General features: G+C 43.2%; 1 protein-coding gene across 4 annotated transcripts in view; it reads left to right on the top strand.

Annotated features, from left to right (window-relative positions):
* The window catches only part of plxna2 (plexin A2), a 574692-nt gene that overhangs the window by 229430 nt on the left and 326431 nt on the right, over positions 1-18831 (top strand). The window lies entirely within an intron of this gene.

Below are 18831 nucleotides of genomic sequence, written 5' to 3'. Positions count from 1 at the left end.
TTTCCAAAGTGCTGGATTATGGACTGAATCATCGTCTCTTTGGGGGCTTTGCTGTTGCTTGCCTAGGGGTGGTTGGGGGGGTTGCTGATGCCTCCTGCTGGAACAACTGGGGGGAGGGGGATAGATGCTTTGCTGCTGCTTGTGCGTGGGAGGGGGGATGGGGGCTTTGGTTTCCAACATTTTCCGGTCACTCATTCCTCGGGGTTTTGTCTCTGTTTGGTGGATGTCTGTGAAGAGTAGGAATTTCAGGTTGTATACTGTGTGCATTCTCTGATATTAAATGGAGCCATTGACCCAGTGAGCCTTACCCACTGGCACGGCCCAGTATCTCCACTTGCAATGAGCAATGAAGTCTACACCTGTGTGTCTGCTTCCAGACGTTAGAAGACCCCGTGTTACTACTGGCCAGTGAGATCATGTGATAAAGTGTCTCTCAGGGTAAAATAAGGGTTTTGTGAGAGGTAAGATGGGGCTATGACTGTATGCGAGAGGGGGCAGCTGCTGAGGAGTTTTGATAAGGTGGTGGAACACTCTGCCAGGGGTGCTGGTAGGGACATTTAAGGGATTCTTAGACTAGCACATGGATGAAAGAAAAATGAATGGCCTTTACTGTGCTGTAGTTCTCTCTGTTCTGGGGTGAGTCAGTCTCACGGACTGATTCCGATGAAGCAAGGCTCAGCAAGGAACAACACTAACGAATGTAAGAAAGCATGGCTTCACAGACCTGCCCTGCTCATTAAACCTTCCAGCCTGGCGAGGCTATTGCAATTTGATCCATCAGTTTGCTTCGTGCTGTCAGTGAAGCAAACAGAGCTGCCTCATGTCCTGCACGCTCACAGGCAGACCGGGAACCAGGGCTTCCTGCCACCAGCGTACCCCTACAGCCAGCACCAGCTTGTCCTGTCAGCGACTCTGGGCATCGCTGCTGTAAGTGACATAATTATCTGTCCGCAGGGACTGGGGTGAGTTGTATGGCTCCCTCTTGCCCAGGTGATTGATAGAAGACCCACCCAAAAGGCTGATGAGTCTCAGTTACTGCAGCTACAGTACTCCACAGTGTGATCTTCTTACAGTACTGGCAGTTCAGTGCTGGGATAGGGCGGACACTTCTCCTGTTAAAGATCGTCACTCAAGTCCTCAGTAGACTTTGGCTGATGAACCTCTGGAAGCTGATGTGAAATATTTAATGTGTTGGTAGAGTGATCATGTGGTGGGGGTGGAGTTGGCACAGAGGAAATGAAACCTAGTGTACATTACGTATGATCATATTTAATGATGGGATAAGTTTAAGTGGCCAAGTGGCCAACTCCTACTCCAATTTTTCTGGCATCTTCTGAACAATTGTTGTATAGAAACACTTTGGATTCCAGTTAATTGGGCAGTCAGTTAATCGGGACAGCCTCTTATTTGGGACAACTCTTAAAGAACAAATTGAGAAAATAGCTGGGATTTCCACTCCCTCCATTTGTTTGGGACACTATGCCACTTAATTAGATCAGGAGATTGTTGGTGAAGAGTTTCTAACCAGCGTCCGTCACGTGCACTTGTGTGGTCATTAGCCATAACACCGTGTTTAGAGCAGACGGTTCTGAAATGGCATCAGTTGTGTGTGTTTGTGCTCAAAAAGCAGTGGTGTTTGTCACTGATAGTTAGCGAGAAATAACCAGTAGGACAGTTCAGAGCTCACCATGGTTTCAAGCATTCGGGTTTGGAGATGCCAGAAATGGCCGGACATGAAAATGAAACGATTTCATTACTTCAACAAGTTAGGCACTATGAAAAATTTGAAGGTATCAACAGCCACCTCAATGTTGTCTTTAGTCTCCATCAGACACTTAACTGTCATCTGTGGCTCTAAGTAGCTGCTTGCATGTGACAATGCCACACACCAGTACACTGCTTTAGCAGGTGAGGTTAAACCAGGTGAGGGTGTCATACTGAGGTGAGATAGGGACATTCCTGTCCTAGCATGCAAAGTCATAAAAGGACAGTCCTACCAACAGCAGAGCACAATAAAGGGAATGAGCTGTACAACAGCTTCAGAACATCAAGTTAAGCATTGAAAAAACTGAGTCACTGAGTTTATGTAACTGACCCACAAGGTCTGGCTACATAATGAACAATGATACATCACGGTACAGTGGACAGTCTAATCACAAACAAGAGAAAATCCGTAGATGCTGGAAATCCGAGCAACACACACACAAAATCCTGGAGGAACTCGGCAGGCCAGGCGGCATCTATGGAAAAGAGTACAGTCGATGTTTCGGGCCAAGGGTTGACTGTACTCTTTTCCGTTGATGCTGCCTGGCTTGCTGAGAGCCTCCAGCGTTTTGTGTGTGTTGCATGGTCGGTCATCTGGATCTTCTTCTCCAGGGTGAACTGTCAAATATAGAGGGAAGAGATTTAAGGCGAGAGGGGGAAAGTTTAAAGGAGATGCATGGGGCAAATGTTTTTTATACAGAGAGTGTGGTGGGTGCCTAGAACCAACTCCCAGGGATGGTTGTGGAAACATTTAAGCGGCACTTAGACAGACACGTAAACAGGAAAGGGAGGGATTTCCAAAGGCAGATGAGATTTATTTAATTTGGTCCTGTGGTCAGCACAGACATTATGGAAGAGTCTCCTCTCGTGAGCCGAGTGCAACACTGGTGAGGACTGTTTGGAGATCAGTGACATTGCAGAATCAGAAAGTCTTCTCTCCTGAGCTCAGACACAATGACTCAGCAAGCTTTCACCTAAACCAGGGGTTCCCAACCCTTTTTATGCCAACTGTGGGGGTCCATGGACCCCAGTTTGGGATCCCCTGAGCTAAATCATTGCAGCCTACAACCCAAGTAAGGAATCCTCTGTTTGGCATCAAACAGCCCAGAAATATTTATCCATTGACGCTCGATCTATGTTGTTCAGTTTTCTGTTTGCTTCAAAGGTTTATTGTTGTGTTAAGATATTGAGAGTGATTCAACAACTGAAGCATATTCTGACGTTGGTTCCCCACGTGTTTCCAATAATGAAGTTTGATTAGAATCAATCTTATTTATATTTACATACATTGTACCTTTTCTTGTTATTTCTTTTCGAATTGAAAGCATATGACTGGAGCAGCTGTTTATTTTAGTAAATCATTCCCATCAAATGGTAGTGAACTTGCTTCAGGCTCGTGAATATATCGGCAGGTCTCCTGCAGAGATGCGGCTGCACCCCATCTCAACCGAAGTCTCTTCACCCTCATTAACATCCTCTGGACTGCCCTGTCTCCCATCATCGCTCCCACTCCAGAGAAATGAAGCTGTGCCATCAGGAAGTTGCTGTGTCAAGAAACAAGATACAAAACTAATGGCCCTGAACTTATAGCCAAAGGCAAGCCTAGTGCAGCTTAATGTTTATAGTGCTGGTAGGTGAGGCTGAAACTCCACTCACAAAATAAAGTCCCTTTGCCCCAGCTTTATCAGACTGTCAAGCCTATCAATGACTTTGAATGTTTTTGGATAAATGTTCATTAACTATTACAACAATAACAAATGTAAAATTATTAAAATTAAATATTAAGTCACTTAAAATGATTTTGTTTGACTAATCAGGGTTGTTGGCCCTGAGGTGAATCCTTGAATCAGGAGGACCGCTGGACCACACTTCGTCTGGCCTCTGCCCTTTGACCTGTCTGGCATGGCCGACTCTACCAAGAGCCAAAGCACAAGGCCCTGACTCCAGCCAGCATAGCTCTCTGGGTCAGTGAGGCACACAAGCCTCCAAACCATGAGAAGATTGTGATCCTGTTGGAGGAGGCACAGAGAGAATGGAAAGAGATGTCTGCTGCTGTTCTGTTGACCTAATCAGACGGACCCTGAAATAAACACCAACCTTCCTGCCACTCAGCGTTACACCAAACCTCCCCGCGACCAGTGACAGCTGAGTTAGTTTCTTTGACACACTTCTCAGCTCCCCTCAACCGTCTGTGAACCCCCCAGACCCAGCGCTGGTGTCAAAAAGCCATGGTTAGACAGGTATCTGTGCCAGCCTCTCCTCCATCACCCTGTACCGACCAACTCCCTTCTACTTCTTCAGTCTGGACGAAGGGTTTTGACCCACAACATCAACTGTCCATTCCCTTCCGTAGATGCTGCCTGACCTGCTGAGTTCCTCCAGCATCTCATTGTTTTATGTTCCTAACTTCCAGTGGTGGGAAAGATGCTGGAGTCAATTATAAAAGAGGAAATTACGCCACAGTTGGATAGCAGTAGAAGGATCAGTCCGAGTCAGCATGGATTTATGAAGGGAAAATCATGCTTGACTAATTTTCTGGAGTTTTTTGAGGATGTAACTATGAAAATGGACAAGGGAGAGCCAGTGGATGTAGTGTACCTGGACTTCCAGAAAGCTTTTGATAAAGTCCCACATAGGAGATTAGTGGGCAAAATTAGGGCACATGGTATTGGGGGCAGAGTACTGACATGGATTGAAAATTGGCTGGCTGACAGGAAACAGAGAGTAGCGATTAATGGGTCCCTTTCAGAATGGCAGGCTGTGACCAGTGGGGTACCGCAAGGTTCGGTGCTGGGAGCGCAGCTGTTTACAATATACATTAATGATTTAGATGAAGGGATTAAAAGTAACATTAGCAAATTTGCTGATGACACAAAGCTGGGTGGCAGTGTGAAATGTCAGGAGGATGTTATGAGAATGCAGGGTGACTTGGACAGGTTGGGTGAGTGGGCAAATGTATGGCAGATGCAGTTTAATGTGGATAAATGTGAGGTTATCCACTTTGGTGGCAAGAACAGGAAGGCAGATTACTATCTAAATGGAGTCAAGTTAGGAAAAGGGGAAGTACAACGAGATCTAGGTGTTCTTGTACATCAGTCAATGAAAGCAAGCATGCAGGTTCAGCAGGCAGTGAAGAAAGCTAATGGCATGTTGGCTTTTATAACAAGAGGAATTGAGTATAGGAGTAAAGAGGTCCTTTTGCAGCTGTACAGGGCCCTGGTGAGACCCCACCTGGAGTATTGTGTGCAGTTTTGGTCTCCAAATTTGAGGAAGGACATTCTTGCTATTGAGGGAGTGCAGCGAAGGTTAATTCCTGGAATGGCGGGACTGTCATATATTGAAAGATTGGAGTGACTGGGCTTGTATACACTGGAATTTAGAAGGATGAGAGGGGATCTGATTGAAACATATAAGATTATTAAGGGATTGGACACACTGGAGGCAAGTAGCATGTTCCCGCTGATGGGTGAGTCCAGAACTAGAGGCCACAGTTTAAGAATAAAGGGTAGGCCATTTAGAACAGAGATGCGGAAAAACGTTTTCACCCAGAGAGTGGTGAATTTGTGGAATGCTCTGCCCCAGAAGGCAGTGGAGGCCAAGTCTCTGGATGCATTCAAGAGAGAGTTAGATAGAGCTCTTATAGATAGCGGGGTCAAGGGATATGGGGAAAGGGCAGGAACAGGGTACTGATTGTGTATGATCAGCCATGATCACAGTGAATGGTGGTGCTGGCTAGAAGGGCCGAATGGCCTACTCCTGCACCTACTGTCTATTGTCTATTGATCACCTCTTCACTCAAGTTTAATTTTCTTTTACATTCAGTGCCTGATCCAACAGCTCCTCCACATCTGCAGCCCAACTTGTCACAAATTACAGGGCAGATCTCCCCCTTTCCTGTACCGCTCATGATTCTCTGGACAGCATCTGCCATGCACAAGTCCTCCCCGCATCTGGAAATACTCATTCAGATTCCTGTTTTCACGGGAAGGGGATCACACAGTCCTGTCATCAGTCTTCTGAAGCAGTCTGACACATCCTTCGATCTTAAGAGTCCACTTCTGTGCTGTTGAAGTCTGTTGTGTGTCAGTGCCTCTCTCCCAAAGTCACTCCTCCTTCCACTTCTATCAAGTGTGGTATCTGTAGAGGGGAGAAATCATCAAGGAAAATTAATTGGAAAAGCTTTCAATATTTTAATTAAACCTCAATTTCTCAAGTGTCAGTTCCGAGTAATTTAACCTTTTTTGATAAGAAAAATCTAAATGTAATCTTCAGCTTCTGGCTGTCTGGATGCGATCCAACTGCATGGCTCAATTTTTGAGAAATTTGCATTAAGATGAGATAATTGTTTGCGTGTTAATCATTGAGTTTAAATGTCCTGAAGAGAGTCGCACTGGCTGATGAGGGAACCAGGCGTCACAAGACTGGAACAGGGGGTGGGGGGGGGGGTGGGGGGAGGCAACATTTCTTTATTTGGAGTGCTGTGAATCTTGGAAAATCAGATAAAGTGGTATTCAGTAGCTGAACATATTTAAGGCTAGGATTAGGGGTGGCCATCAGGCAGAAAAGAGCACTTGAGATCATTGCAATTTGCCTGTAGCCACCATAGGTCAATGGCAGACGCAGTCTCAATGGCATTCCCCATGTCACAAACACCTATGTCAGGATGCTGTTCATCGACTATAGCTCAGCATTTAATATCATCATTCCCACAATCCTGATTGAGAAGTTACAGAACTTGGGCCTCTGTACCTTCCTCTGCAATTGGATCCTCGACTTCCTAACCGGAAGACCACGGTCTGTGCGGATTGGTGACAATATCTCCTCCTCACTGACAATCAACACTGGCGCACCTCGGGGGTGTGTGCCTAGCCCACTGCTCTACTCTCTATGTACCCATGACTGTGTGGCTAGGCATAGCTCAAATACCATCTATAAACTTGCTGATGATGCAACCATTGTTGGTAGAACCTCAGGTGGTGACGAGAGGGCGTACAGGACTGAGATATGCCAACTAGTGGAATGGTGCCACAGCAACAACCTGGCACTCAACGTCAGTAAGACAGAAGAGCTGATTGCGGACTTCAGGAAGGGTAAGACAAAGGAACATGTATCGATCCTCATGGAGGGATCAGAAGTGGAGAGAGTGAGTAGCTTCAAGTTCCTGGGTGTCAAGATCTCTGAAAATCTAACCTGGTCCCAACATATTGATGTAGTTATAAAGAAGGAAAGACAGCGGCTATACTTCATTAGGAATTTGAAGAGATTTGGCATGTCAACAATTACACTCAAGAACTTCTATAGTCGTACCGAGGAGAGCATTCTGACAGGCTGCATCACTGTCTGGTATTGGGGGGGGGGGGGGGGGGGGCTACTGCACAGGACCAAGAAAAGCTGCAGAAGGTTGTAAGTCTAGTCAGCTCCATCTTGGGCACTAGCCTATAAAGCACCCAGGACATCTTCAGGGAGTGGTGTCTCAGAAAGGCAGTGCCCTCCAGCACCCAGGGCATGCCCTTTTCTCACTGTTACCATCAGGGAGGAGATACAGAAGCCTGAAGGCACACGCTCGGCGATTCAGGAACAGCTTCTTCTCCTCTGCCATCCAATTCCTAAATGGACGTGAAGCTTTGGACACTACCTCACTTTTTTAAATACAGTATTTCCGTTTTTGCACATTTTAAAAAATCTATTCAATATATGCAATAGATTTACTTGTTTAATTATTACTATGTTTTATTTTATTTATTATTATTTTTCCCCTCCCTGCTAGGTTATGTATTGCATTGAACTACTGCTGCTAAGTTAACAAGTTTTACGACACATGCTGGTGATAATAAACCTGATTCTGATTCTGAGTCAAAGTAAAATTTATTATCAGAGTACATACACGTTACCATATTCTACCTTGATATTCGTTTTCTTGCAGGCATTTACAGGAAAAATAAAGAAATACAATATTAATGAAAAGCTATACATAATATGTTTGAGAAATAACCAATGTGCAAAAGAAGACAAATTGTGCAGATAAAAAATTAATACTGAATGAGTTGTAGAGGCTTGTAGACAAGTCTGTAGGTTGTGGAATCAGTTCAGAGTAGAGATGAGTAGAGCTGTCCAGAATCAGAATCAGAATCAGGTTTAGTATTACCAGCATGTCTCGTGAAATTTGTTGCTATATGGCAGCAGTACAATGCAATACATAATAATAATGAATATATTTAAAAAGTTAAATTAAATAAATAGTTCCAAAACAGAAAAAAAAGTAGTGAGGCGGTGTTCATGGATTCAATGTCAATTCAGAAGTCTGATGGCAGAGGGGCAGAAGCTGTTCCTGAATCATGAATTCCTGAATCCATGCCATTTCAGGAGCCTGATGGTTGTAGGGTAATATCTTAATAATAAATGAATGAAATAACTTAATAATAATGGAATACAGAACCAGCCAAGATTGGTGTAGCTGCCTGAAGGACCAGGCAGTCCTAATGCAGTCTTTGACCTGAAATGCTGACATTTCCCTTCCCTTTACAGGTATAGCTCCTTCAACAGTTTTATTTGTCATGAAAGGACCAGGTAGTTCAGTCCAGTAATAACTGTGGAGTTTTGTTGTTTGGTTTCTGAAAATCTCTGCCTGGACCCATTAGATACATGTTGTTGAGATCTCAGAGACTCCGGATGCTGGAATCTGGAGCACAAAACAATCTCCTCAAAGAACTCAGCAGTTCGAGAAGCATCGCTGGGGGAGGAGGAATAAATCCTGCAGCAGGGTTTCAACTTGAAGTTTGACAATTCCATTTACCTCCGATGTTGCTTGACCCACTGGGTTCCTCCAGCAGATTCTTTGGTGCTCCAAATATCTTCTGTCTGTCCAGATGAAAGGTCTCAACCTGAAATGTCAATGTTCCATCTCCCACTGAAGATCTGTCTGATTCTTTGAGCTTCTCCAGAACCTCTATGCATTGATTTTGCTAATGTGTTTTATATCCTGTTGAAATGTGGATCCAGGGCAACATCCCATGCACCATCAATCTTCAGGCCATCCCACTCTGAGATTAGTGCTAATAATATTTTGTGACTGTGTGTGCTGGATTGTAACAATATGTGCTGTGTGTGACTGTATGTGGTGGTTTGCACTTTGGCCCCAGAGGAACACTGTTTCATTTAGCTGTATACATGTGTATACAATCAAGCTTCAACTTGAACTTGCTCTCCCACATTGATGCAGCCTACCGAAAATAGAATTGTTCTGCAAAATACAACAATGAGGGGTGACCTCAAAGAAACCTATCGAATGGTGAAAGGCCTTGATAAAGTGGATGTGGAGAGGATGTTGCCTATGGTGGGAGAGTCCAAGACCAGAGGACACAGCAGAGTGGGATGTACTTTTAGAATGGAGATGAGAAGGAATTTCTTTAGCCAGAGGGTGGTGAATCTGTGGAATTCTTTGCCACAGGCAAGAATGGAGGCCAAGTCGTTATGTATATTTATGACAGAGATTGATAGATTCTTGATTAGTCTGAGCATGAAGGGATAACAGGAGGAGAAGGGAGGAGGTTGGAAATTTGTATTAGCCATGATGAAATGGCGGAGCAGACACCTATATCTTATGGTCTCATGGACAACCAAAAGTCACCACAGCTACCTTACAGGGAAATGTACTTGCAGAATTGCTTCATATTGGGTTTGGAGTTCACAGAAAACACAATGTGTCAGGAAGGTTCAGTAAAACAATTCTTGTGCTGTTGCTGAATTATATCTTTACCCAGCCAACATATTAAATCAACAATAGAGCAATGAATTGTAATTTTCTTTAATTCTCCTCTGCTTCAGATATCTGCTGCAGGCCAAGCTGATGATGAGTATGCGTATTACTTGCAGTATGGCTCTGCGCTGGGTCAGTCACAGTGAACTTGCTGATAAAATAGCAAGGTGTGAAAGCGTCCATTATTCTGCAAGGAAATTGCTGGGTGCTCCATCAAGTTAGTCACAGTGTGATATCTGTGATGTGCTGTCATCCTGTGGTTTACACTGTCAAATTAAGGCAGCTGAAAGCCTCTGCAAGTATAATTTATTTTATAAAATGGGTAAGAATAAAACCAGAAAGTTTCTTTTCCAATTTCACTTGGTTCCAGAGATGATGAATCTGTGAAATTGCCATCAGTTAGTCATGTGCAGACTTTGTGTCCTCTGAAACTTTTCAGGCACTGGCGGGGCCTCACTTGGAGTATTGTGAGCAGTTTTGGGCCCCTTATCTAAGAAAGGATGTGCTGACACTGGAGAAGTTTCAAAGGAGGTTCAGGATTGAAAGGCTTGTCTTATGCAGAGCTTTTGATGGCTCGGGGCCTGTATTTACTAGTATTCAGAAGAATGAAAGGTGACTGTATTGAAACCTATCGAATGTTGAAAGGGCTTGTTAGATTTGATGTGGAGAGGATGTTTCCGATGGTGGGGGAGCCTAAGACCGGAGGATACAGGATCAGAATAGACGGGTGTCCTTTTAGAGCACGGATGAGGTGGAATTTCTTTAGCCAGAGGGTGCTGAATCAGTGGGCTTTGTTGCCACAGACAGCTGTAGAGGACATCATTGGGTATATTTAAGGCAGAGGTTGATAGATTCTTGATTAGTCAGGGCATGAAGGGATACGGGAGAAGGCAGGAGACTGGAGCTGAGAGGGAAATTGGATCAGCTATGATGAAACGATGGGGCAGACTCGATGGGCCAAATGGCCTATTTCTGCTCCTGTATCTTACAGAGACAGTCCAGTCCAGTCTGGCATCCATTTATTGAGCACAGCTTGCAATAAGCAATAAACAATGAATGACCAGATCCTGAAGTGAAATTAGATTCGATATCTGATCGACTTAGGGAATTATAGAACATGGAACACAGAACAGTACTGCCCAGGAACTGGGCCTTCAGCCCATATGTCTGTGCTACCTATGATGCTAAATTAAACAGTAATTTCTTTATTATTGCCACATCTATCGAGGTTCAGAGAAAACATTTATTTTTGAAAGCCATCCATACAGATCATTTCAAAGCATGAAGTGCAGTGAGGCAGCACAGAAGGAAAAGTAATAACAGGGACAGAATAAACTGTTACGGAGCAGGCGAAGTTCAAAGGAAACTTATTAATGTAATGCTAAAATTGTACAAGGCATTGGTGAGGCCAAATTTGGAGCATTGTGTACAGTTCTGGTCACTGAATTATAGGAAAGATGTCAACAAAATGGAAAGAGTACAGAAAAGATTTACTAGAATGTTACCTGGGTTTTAGCACCTAAGTTACAGGGAAAGGTTGAACAAGTTAGGTCTTTATTCTTTGGCGCGTAGAAGGTTGAGGGGGGACTTGATAGAGGTATTTAAAATTATGAGGGGGATAGATAGAGTTGACGTGGATAGGCTTTTTCCATTGAGAGTAGGGGAGATTCAAACAAGAGGACATGAGTTGAGAGTTAGGGCAAAAGTTTAGGGGTAATACGAGGGGGAACTTCTTTACTCAGAGAGTGGTAGCTGTGTGGAATGAGCTTCCTGTAGAAGTGGTTGGGGCAGGTTCGATATTGTCATTTAAAAAAAAATGGATTGGTATATGGACAGGAAAGGAATGGAGGGTTATGGGCTGAATGCAGGTCGGTGGGACTAGGTGAGAGTAAGCGTTTGGCAAGGACTAGAAGGGCTGAGATGGCCTGTTACCATGCTGTAATTGTTATATGGTTATATTATCAAAGTACGTATATGTCACCATATACAACCCCGAAATTCACTTTCTTACGGGCGTTGACAGTAGATGCAAAGAAGCACAACAGAATCAATGAAAAACTAAGCACAAGCAAACAGGGACAAATAACCAATTTGTGCAAAAGAAGGAAACTGTGCAATTACAACAAAGCAAATAATGATGATGATGATAATAATGATAAATAAATTAGTTGATACATAATATTGAGAACATGAGGTTTGGAGTCCTGGAAAGTGAGATGCCAGCTTGTGGAATCAGCTCAGTGTTAAGTGAGTGAGGTTATCCACACCAGTTCAGAGACTGATGGTTGAAGAGTAATAACTGTTTCTGAACCTGGAACAGTAAGGTGTAAGGGTCATAATGAGGTAAATTGTGATGTCAAGAGTCCATTATATTCTACTAGGAAGCCATTGAAAGTGGGTGAGGACTAGGTGTATGGATAGGAAAAGTTTAGCGGGATATGGTCCAATGCAGGAAAAGAACATTAATGTAGGCAGTACTTATCTCAGACAGCAGACGTGAGTTGGGCTGAAGGACCTGTTTCTGTGCTGTGACTGAGATTTTACACTGAAGTTTTGGTTAGGTCTCTGCCTACAAGATGGGTTTTTAAAACAGTCTGTGGCTGAGCCACTAGGGGAAAGGTGAATCTAGAGTTGGTGCTGGGTAATGAACCAGAATTGATCAGGGAGCTTAAGGTCAAGGAACACTTTGGAGGCAATGATCATAACATGATAGAATTAACCCTGCAGTTTGAGAGAGAGAAGCTGATGTCTATAAGTATTATTGGAGGCATGAGTGAGTTGCTGACCAAAAATTATTGGTAGAAGACATCAGCAGGGATGATGGCAGAACAGTAATAGCTGGAGTTTCTGGGAGCAGTTCAGAAGGGGCAGGATAGATACATTCCAAAGATGAAAAAGTATTCTAAAGGCAGGGTGATGCAACCATGGCTGACAAGGGAAGTTAAAGAGAGGGCCTGTAATATAGCAAAAATTAGTAAGAAGTTAGAAGATTATACAGTTATATTAAAAGCAAGAGGATAGTGAGGGATAAAATTGGTCCCTTAGAGAATCAGGGTGGTCAGCTATGTGTGGAGCCGAGGGAGATGGGAGAGATTTTGAACGATTTCTTCTCTTCGGTATTCACTAAGGAGAAGGATATTGAATGGTGTAAGGTGTGGGAAACAAGTAAGGAAGTTATGGAACCTATGACAATTAAAGAGATGGAAGTACTGGCGCTTTTAAGAAATTTAAAAGTGGATAAATCTCCGGGTCCTGACCGGATATTCCCCAGGACCTTGAGGGAAGTTTGTGTAGAGATAGCAGGAGCTCTGACGGAGATCTTTCAGATGTCATTAGAAACGGGGATTGTGCCGGAGGATTGGCGTATTGCTCATGTGGTTCCATTGTTTAAAAAGGGTTCTAGAAGTAAGCCTGGCAATTATAGACCTGTCAGTTTGACATCAGTGGTGGGTAAATTAATGGAAAGTATTCTTAGAGATAGTATTTATAATTATCTGGATAGACAGGATCTGATTAGGAGTAGCCAGCATGGATTTGTGCGTGGAAGGTCATGTTTGACAAACCTTATTGAATTTTTTGAAGTAGTTACGAGGAATGTTGACGAGGGTAAGGCAGTGGATGTAGTCTATATGGACTTCAGCAAGGCCTTTGACAAAGTTCCACATGGAAGGTTAGTTAAGAAGGTTCAGTCGTTAGGTATTAATGCTGGAGTAATAAAATGGATTCAACAGTGGCTAGATGGGAGATGCCAGAGAGTAGTGGTGGATAATTGTTTATCGGGATGGAGGCCGGTGACTAGCGGGGTGCCTCAGGGATCTGTTTTGGGCCCAATGTTGTTTGTAATATACATAAATGATCTGGATGATGGGGTGGTAAATTGGATTAGTAAGTATGCTGATGATACTAAGGTAGGAGGTGTTGTGGATAATGAGGTGGGTTTTCAAAGCTTGCAGGGAGATTTATGCCGGTTAGAAGAATGGGCTGAACGTTGGCAGATGGAGTTTAATGCTGAGAAGTGTGAGGTTCTACATTTTGGCAGGAATAATCCAAATAGAACATACAGGGTAAATGGTAGGGCATTGAGGAATGCAGTGGAACAGAGAGATCTAGGAATAACAGTGCATAGTTCCCTGAAGGTGGAGTCTCATGTAGATAGGGTGGTGAAGAAGGCTTTTGGAACGCTGGCCTTTATAAATCAGAGCATTGAGTACAGAAGTTGGGATGTAATGTTAAAATTGTACAAGGCATTGGTAAGGCCAAATTTGGAATATTGTGTACAGTTCTGGTCACCGAATTATAGGAAAGATATCAATAAATTAGAGAGAGTGCAGAGACGATTTACTAGGATGTTACCTGGGTTTCAGCACTTAAGTTACAGAGAAAGGTTGAACAAGTTAGGTCTCTATTCATTGGAGCGTAGAAGGTTGAGGGGGGATTTGATCGAGGTATTTAAAATGTTGAGAGGGATAGATAGAGTTGACGTGAATAGGCTGTTTCCATTGAGAGTAGGGGAGATTCAAACGAGAGGACATGATTTGAGAGTTAGGGGGCAAAAGTTTAAGGGAAACACGAGGGGGTATTTCTTTACTCAGAGAGTGATAGCTGTGTGGAATGAGCTTCCTGTAGAAGTAGTAGAGGCCAGTTCAGTTGTGTCATTTAAGGTAAAATTGGATAGGTATATGGATAGGAAAGGAGTGGAGGGTTATGGGCTGAGTGCGGGTAGGTGGGACTAGGTGAGATTAAGAGTTCGGCACGGACTAGGAGGGCCGGAATGGCCTGTTTCCGTGCTGTGATTGTTATATGGTTATAAGTTAGAAGATAGGGAAGCTTTTAAAAACGGATAGAAGTCAAATAAAAAGGCCATAAGGACAGAAAATATGAAATATGATGGTAAACTAAAATAGTATCAAAGAGGACAGCAAAAGTATTTTCAGATATATAAAGAGTAAAGAGTGTGAATATCCGGCTGTTGGAAAATTATGCTGGAGAGGTAATAATGGGGATCCAAAAATAGTGTATGAAATTAATAAGTGTTTTGCATTAGTCTTCACTGTGGAAGACACAAGCAAGAGACCAGAAATTCAAGATTGTCAGGAGGCAGAAATGAGTGTGGTTGCTATTAATAAGGAGAGGGTGCTTGGGAAGCTGAAAGATCTAAAGGTAGATAAGTCACCTGAACCAGATGGACTACACTCCAGGATTCTGAAAGAGGTAGCTAAAGAGATTGTGGAGACATTAATAATGATCTTTCAAGTATCACTAGATTCTGGAATGGTTCCAGAGGACTCAAATTGCAAAAGTCACGCTACGCTTTAAGAACAAAGGGAAACAGAAGAAAGGAAACTATAGGCCAGTTAGCCTGATTTCTGTAGTTGGGAAGATGTTGGATTCCATTATTAAGGATGAGGTTTCGGGGTAATTGGAGGCACATGATACAAAAGGCCAAAGTCAGCATTGTTTCCTTAAGGGAAAATCCTGCCTAACAATTCTGTTGGAATTCTTTGAGGAAGGAACAAGCAAGACAGATAAAGGAGGGTAAGTGGATGTTGTTTACTTGGATTTTCAGAGGGCCTTTGATAAAGTGCTGCACATGAGGCTGCTTAACAGCGTAAGAGATCAGCTCATGGTATTACAGGAAAGATACTAGTAAGGATAGAAGATTGGCTGACTGTCCAGAGACAAAGAGTGGGAATAAAAGGGCCTTTTCTGGTTAGTGCACAGTAGGGGTCAGTGTTGGGACCACTTCTTAATGTTACAGAATTGATGATTTTGCGGCCAAGTTTGCAGATGATATTAAAATAGGTGGAGGGGCAGCTAGTGTTAAGGAAGCAGGAAGTAGACTTAAACAGATTGGGAGAATGGGCAAAGAAGTGGCAGTTGGAATATAGTGGAGGGAAGTGTATGGTCGTGCATTTTGGTAGAAGGGATAAAGGTATAAAGTATTTCCAAAATGTGGAAAAAAATTCAAAAATCAGGTGTACAGAGACTTGGGAGTCTTTGTGCATGTTTCCAAAAAGGTTTTCTTTCAGGATGAAGCTATGCTACGGAAGACAAATACAATGGTTTCATTTATTCGGAGAGGACTAGAATATAAAAGCATAGGTGTAATGCTAAGGTTTTATAGGGCATTGGTCAGACCACACTTGGAGTATTGTCAGCAGTCTTAGGTCCCTTATCCCTAAGAAAAGTTTTGCTGGCATCAGAGAGGGTCCAGAGGATGTTCATGAGAATGATTCTAGGAATGAAAGGGTTAGCAAATGTGGAGCATTTGATGGCATGGAACTGTGCTTTCTTATTTAGAAGAGTGAGTTGGGTGCGCGGGGGGGGGGGGGGGGGGTGGGGGTGGAATCTCATCAAAACCTATCGGATACGGAAGGACCTCGATAGAATGGATGCTGAGAAGGTGTTTCCTATAGTGGGGGAGTTTGGGACCAGAGGGCATAGCCTCAGAATAAAAGGACATCCATTTAGAACAGAGATAAGGAGGAATTTCTTTAGCCAGAGGGTGGTAAATCTGCTGAATGCACTGCCAAAGATGGCTTTGGAGGCCTAGTCATTGGGTATATTTAAAATGGAGGCTGACAGGTTCTTGATAAGTTAGGGCTTCAAATGTTACATGGAGAAAGCAAGAGAATGGAGTTGGGAAGGATAATAAATCAGCCATAATGAAATGGAGGAAAAGACTTGATGGGCTGATTGGCCAGATTCTGCTCCTATGTCATATGGTCTCCCAACCTCATGGCAAGTCATCGTCTTGTAGGCAGAGCTGCTTATGGCCGTTCTTTATTCAGCCACATCTTGGCTGAGGTGCTGGGGTGTGTTACAATGGGAAATGGGAGGCTTTAAAGTTGGGGCCGGGTTGAGTGAAGAATTCCCTCAATTACTGTAGCAGTGAACCACCTCAGGGAGCCTCCTGAGTGGCAACAGCTCTCTTGCTTTTCTGGAATGTAATAGAACACTACTTAACACATTGCCTATAGACATAGGAACAAAAAGACATTGCAGAGTCTAGTGATTTTTTAAATTTTGATTTTAAAGAATGGGAATGGTTGAGTTATGAAGGCTCTGGTGCAAATGCAGTTGTGATCCACAGTTTGATGCATGACTTCCTGCTCAGTCAAACTTTTTTTCTTGAAAACATGAGTAGATGGAGTGATGGGGAGGAGATATGGCAGAGCTGTATGTGGAATTGAGGGATGTGGTAGAAGGTTTAACACGCACTGGCTGGGGTTATGTGAGCTTGAGTTTAATTACACACTACATTAGGGGGAATGAGCGTACAATTTGTACCATAAAAATTCAATTAACAGCTGCAATAAGTTGCACTAAGTGTTTGGAATTCGAGCTGATCTTGAATCAGATAGTAGCAGAAGAGGATACTATGTGTAGAGACTGATCTGGTTTCATGGAAGCTGGAACCTCTAACAGGCAGTTTCAGAATCAGAAACAATACACAGAAAATGCTGGAGGGACTCAGCAGGTCAGGTTTCATCTATGGTAATGAATAAACAGTCACCATTTCAGGCTGTGACCCTTCTTCAGGACTGGAAAGGAAGGGTGAAGATATCACAACAAAAAGGTGGTGGGGGGGGGAGGGGGAAGGAAGGAGGCTAGTTAGAGGTGAAGCCAGGTGTATTGGAAAGGTGAAGAGCTGGAGAGGAAGGAATTTGATAGGAGAGGAGAGTAGATCATAGAGAAAGAGAAGAAGGAAGGAACCCAGGGGGAAGGGAAACCCCATTCGTTGAAGAAGGAGAACAACTCTGATGTCCTCGAAAGGAAAGCCACATGCTGGGAACAGAATTGGTGGAGAGGAGGAAACTAAGAAAAGCAAATAGCATTTTTACAGGAGATAGGGTGGGAAGAGGTACAGTCAAGATAACTGTGGGAACCTGTAGGTTTATGAAAGATGGTGCTTGACATTTTGTCTTCAGAAATGGAGACAGATCGAGAAAAGGGAGTGAGATCTCAGAAATGGACCAAGTGAATTTAAGGAAAGAATAACCACTGACATATGTCGTGGAGTTTGTTGTTTAGTGGCAAAAGTACAGTTCGAGACATAAAAATTACTAAAAATTATAAACAAGTAAATAAGTAAATAAATAGTGCAAAAACAGAATAACCAGGTAGTGTTTATGGATTCATAGACCTTTCAGAAATCTGATGGCCAAGGAGAAGTTGTTCTTAAATTGTTGAGTGTGTGTCTTCATGCTCCTGTACTCTCTCCCTCATGGTAGTGAGGAGAAGAGGGCATGTCCTGCGTGGTGAGGGTAATTCGTGATGGACGCAGCCTTGTTGAAGCACCACCTTTGAAAGATGTCCTCAACATTAAGGAGTGTTGTGCCCGTGATGGAGCTGGCTGAGTTTACAATTCTCTGCAGCCCCCTGCAAACCTGCACATTGGAGCCTCCAAATGTTCTTCACCATGCATCTGTAGAAATTTTCAAGAGCCTTTGCTAACATGCCATTATCTCCTCAAACCCCTAACAAAGCATAGCCACTGTCACGCCTCCTTTATGATTGCATCGATCTGCTGGCCCCTGGATAGATCCACTGAGATGCTGCCAGACAGGAACTTGCAGCTGCTCATGCTGTCCACTGCCGACCCCTCGATGGGGATAGCGTGTATTCCCCTGACTTCCCATGTATTGGTGGCTCAATTGTTGGGATTTGAAAAAAAAGAAAATAACTACGTAGTTGTTTGCACAAAGAAGCACTGCAAGGAGTGTCTGAAGTTGTGGCTCACACTAATGAAGATATTTGCAAATCTATAATGTTCCCTGAGATCATCAGAACTCCTCAGTAAAACCAGATCAGAACAGGAAAAATGTGGAACACAATAGTGGCCAAACACCCAAGGCCAACTTAAAACAAAAAATTTCTGAGAATAACAAAACTGTCAGTAGTGCAGTTCTGTGGAGGGAATTGTGCCAATGTAGTCACTTCCTTTAAAGCTGATACAGTACATTGTGTTAGTAGCCTGCAAATCCTTTAAGGTATAGTTTTTCAAAGTCTGCTGGGTCATGGATTGTAATACCATGATAAAATCTTGGAACAAATGTAAAAACTCCCCATATTTGGAATTAGCCCAATGGAAGTCTCATTCTTGATTTTCAACAGGAAAAATATCACAGTGGAAAAACTCTACAGAAGTAAACTCTGTGATTGCATGTTTTGTGTTAAAAGCAGCTGACAGCATAGAGTTTCAAAGCTATAAATATACACTGCAATTTAGAGGATGCATCAGGTGCTAATTTCACCAACACCTGAGTGTTGGGTCTATTTAAATTGACTGCCTCTCTCTCTCTGACTGT

This window comes from Hemitrygon akajei, chromosome 27, assembly GCF_048418815.1.
Source record: "Hemitrygon akajei chromosome 27, sHemAka1.3, whole genome shotgun sequence".
In the NCBI taxonomy this organism is placed as follows: domain Eukaryota; kingdom Metazoa; phylum Chordata; class Chondrichthyes; order Myliobatiformes; family Dasyatidae; genus Hemitrygon; species Hemitrygon akajei.
Note: the sequence above shows the minus strand (reverse complement) of the source record. Positions and strands in the feature narration are given on the sequence as shown.